Source organism: Coturnix japonica, chromosome 2, assembly GCF_001577835.2.
Source record: "Coturnix japonica isolate 7356 chromosome 2, Coturnix japonica 2.1, whole genome shotgun sequence".
NCBI lineage: Eukaryota > Metazoa > Chordata > Aves > Galliformes > Phasianidae > Coturnix > Coturnix japonica.
This window is the reverse complement of record NC_029517.1, coordinates 62,745,151-62,749,509: the sequence shown is the minus strand read 5'-3', so window position 1 is coordinate 62,749,509 and position 4,359 is coordinate 62,745,151.

The following is a 4,359-nucleotide window of genomic DNA, read 5'->3' as shown; positions in this document are numbered from 1 at the left end:
GGTTGGAAGGGACCTCAAGGATCATGTAGTTCCAACCCCCTGCCTGGCAGGGCCACCAAACATACACATTTACTAGATCAGGTTGCCCAGGGCCCCGTCCAACCTGGTCTTGAACACCTCCAAGGACGGGGCATCCACAACCTCCCTGGGCAGCCTGTTCCAGGCTGTCTGTGGTGTTTTCAGTCAGGTTTGAATCTGAACACAAGTGTTCTACCAGTACCTGACGCTGTGGTAGCTGCTCATGCAAGGGAAGTCCATAAGGCTCTCAATCACTCGGCTTCCAATCGTTGCTTTAAAAAAGTACGTTTTTACAGTAGCTGTGTTACATCTACGTGCTATTTTTTAATCTCAGTAAGTCGTCTTTGCTCACAAATCAACCACCGTAGATCAGCGCTTTTTTAAGACTCTTTAGACCATCAGCATCTGTGAGGGTGGTGACACACTGGAACAGGTTGCCCAGAGAGGCTGCGGATTCCCCCTCCCTGAAGCCATTCGAGGCCGGGCTGGATGGGGCTTTGAGCAACCTGGTGTAGAGAGGTGACCCTGCCTATAGCAGGGGGTTGGAACCAGATGATCCCTGCCAACCCGAACCATTCCCGTGCAGGCGCTGCCCCGGGGCTCCACCTAGCGGCAATGGTGCCGGAGGGAGAGGCGACAGTACCTCAACACGTTCCATGCACACATGGGAACACGCACTGCACGGGGACTTCTGTGCTTCCACATAGATCACATTGCTCAAACATGAGGCTGAGTCACCCACCGCACTGACAGCCACGACCTTTGGATCTGCACCCAAAAGAGCACTGGAGCAGAATTATTTCTCTGCATTTCTCTATGCCATCCGTGCAACGTCCTTCCAAACAAAAGAAACAGCTCCTTGCAGTGACCGTTCGGGTAAATGACGATGATGAGCTGGATGAGCTTCTGACCTGTCGGCTCCACAAGGTGAGGATGAAAAGAGTGGGGCTGCACTGCAGGATGCCTTTACCAGCAGCCCGCTGCGGAGATGATTAGAGCCACTTGCATCCATCCCACTCCGCAGTGCTCTCAGAGGGCGTCCTCAGGAGGAAGTTTGGCTGCACACCAGCGAGCAGCTGCATTTTTAAGTGGACGCCTCTGGTAAAGGACCGCTTTCCACATTACAGAGAGAGCTCTGCCATCTGTTGTCTGGCTCATTTATCACCAACTAAGCTTGCAAAAAGCCCAGCGAGAAGCTGAAATGATGCAAAAAGCAAATGTCCTTAGGGAAACGGTGCTATGTGTTCCCCACAGGGAGCAGGAACTTCTGTACTTCAGGACACTAAAAAGGAGAAATAAATGCTAGGAAGAATCAAAAGCAGAGAAGGTTGAGAAACCGAGCTGCTTCATAAAGACTAAGTAATTAAGAACTTTAATGTCCAGCCCGCATGCTGAAAAATACCTCCTAAATCCTCATTTAAGGAGCTTCAAACAACTGAGACTTCACTGAAATGGCCTGCCATTAAAATCTGGTGCAGATCAATAAGAAAAGCCTATTAGGGCCGTGGTTTCTGCATCTGAAATGGCTGGTCCTCCTGCGCTGCCCTGTGATTTTGTCTCTCCTGCAGCTGCCGATGACCTTTGTTTCTTTGATGCTGATTATTTGAGAGAGGCACAGATGGAAACCTGGCCCACCTGCTGGCTGCTGAGCTCTTTCCCCAAAGGAGAGGGGGAGCAGCTCTATATGGGCTTCACCTGGTGTAAAGCACTGGGGGTGGCAAAGTTAAAGTGGTGCTGCCACCTGCCCTGCCCCTGAAGGGCAAAATGTGCACAAAAAACAGCAGGGTTGAAGAGTGAGCTGCTGAGAGAACTCAGCTGCAGAAAGGAGTGTAAGAGGTACGGAAGAGGGAATAGGGACCCAAAGGAGACAAGAAAAGTGCTGCTGAGGCACGCTGAGATGCAGACTGAAGCCCAGCCAGAGCCCAGACCTCCAAGAGATGTCAAGAGTAGCAAGGAAGTACTGATGTACTGTATGCATGCTGTCACATAGGTCAAGGAAAAGGCAGGACCTCTGCTGAACAGGCAGCCAGGTTAATTACAGATGACAAACTGGGAAGGTTTTCCTTCAGGCCTTCTTTGCCCTCATCTCCATGAGTACAGTCAGCCTTGCAGGCCTCTCCTGAAGCAATGAGAATGCAAGTGGTGAACTCTGACAGGGGAAGAGCTCTGGGTTAGCTGAGACAGGCATTAGCTTCTCTCAGTTTTCTTCTTGGAAACAACTTTTATGAGAATCTACTCCATAATTTTTCCAGGGCCTCAAGTGAGGCTGACTCATCTGTAATTTCCCAAATCTTTCTTTGCACTTGCTGTAGATGGGTGTAGCATACGGCCTTTTCCAGTCATCTGGGACTTCCCCTGTCACAAATGTCAAAGCGTGGCTTTGCAGTGACATCGTCCAGCCCTCTGAGCCCCCTCAGACACGTGCTGCCATGTCCCACTGACTTGTGCATGCTCAGCTTGTATGAGTGGTCCTGGCACTCCTGAGCTTCTTCAGCCTCTTTGGCAGCTTTCCTTAGGAACAATTACCCAGAAACAGGGTGCAGCTTCCCTGCACCCTGGGCCCTGAAGGCAAAGGTGGAGAAGCACCCAGTCCAGCTGCAGAAAGGACACCAGCACAGGTAGCCACCAACAGCTTTGACACTCTGCAGAAGGCAAAACCAGGCAAGCACTGATGGAATTGAGAGCAAGGGGAAATGCATTGGGCAGCTGCTTGGAGAGGAGGACCCTTGTGGTGTGACTTCTGCGGGTGCCATCACTGGGTGGTAGCAGAAGTCCCCAAGGGTATGCAACAAACCTGCACACTGCTCATCACCACTCACTAAATTGCCTCATAGAATGAGTTTGAAGGCGTAACAAAGATTGCAAATAACATTTACTCAGCTTAAGTAAATCATCCCATATACTGTGGAGCTGGAAAGGAAATATAAAGTATGAAAAAACCTTTAAGAATGGGAAAAAAAGATCTTTTCCTGCACTATCTCCTGTGGAAGGGATGCCACATGCAATCAGCAGCGCCATCTCAACAGCAGCAGTTCCTCCTCTTGGCTCGAGGGGGAAATGCTGCTCTTTGATTTGTCCCTCGCAGCATTTTGCTCATGTGGACTCAGCAATCACATGGAAAGAAACATTTTTTTCACTATGTGAACTGTTTGGATAGACTGGAACTACAGGGAGCTGTGTGAATGTGTCTTCCCTACACCCATCTTCCCACTCAATAAGATGACTGACAGCGCAGCACAGAGGCAGAGTAAACTCGTATGGCAGAGCTCCGGGAGAAATAATTCATTGTATAGAAACAACTCACTCTTCATTCTAGGCAGCACAAAGGAAGAGGAGGAAAGGAGAGACACAATCCCATGACAACCTTTCACTCTGAAATAGAGCTTATTGCTGTTGGTGCTGGGCATCCAGGTGCCCACTATGTTCTCAAGCAGTCTGATTTCCAAGAGATGCATGAATGCACGTTGCAGACATTCAGCATCCTGGGGAGGCAGCGGGTGAGAATCCCCCATGAGACCAAATTCTGCCTGGCAGAGTTCTCCCAGGTCCACATTTGCAAGTGAAAATGCTGCCCTGGGCAGGCTGTGGGGAGCACATGCCTTTCAGGTCAGGGGGAAAGACCCCCAGTGGACCAAAATTATCCCCTGGCTACTCTAAAGGGTGAAAGCCATTCAGAAGGAGGCTGAGAATACCAACTTGTAATGCTCAGAGCAGTTCAGCCTTCCTCACCAAAACCTCAGGCGACGTGGTCAAATACACTTCCTTTTGACAGTGGCTATAATTAAGTGTCTATTAAGAACGCATATATTACATGCTCCAGAAATATCTTTTCCACACAAAGAATTTGCAGCAACTTACCGTGTCTGCTGGCACGTGCTGACAGAAAGGAATTCTCCAAACGCTGTGGATGGATGTTTATTAAGGCTAATCTGAATGGCTAAAACAACAGTTGTACTGAAATACCTGATGAGCACAAAGGCAGCCTGCAGCAGGGTTCCCTCTTGTAACAGACACAGCCGTGTAGTTGCTGAGATACCATCGCTATGGTAAAGAGACCTGAAGGAAGGGAACGGGCAGGTAGAAATGTCAACACTATAGCAATGCTCCTCCCAGGTGTGCAGTCCCATCACAGAGCGATTTCTCACCTGTGTCTGAACATGCAGCAAAGCACAGATTAACAGCAGTTCTTGTGCATTCTGATCTTAATCCCATACTGATTTTCATGGGGATATGAACGGCTGATCCGGTGCCCTCGAGCACAAGCCCGCTCCTCGTTTTCCCACAGTAATACATAGGAAACATATTAATATATATTAAAGGTTACAAAAGCCTATCCAGGAA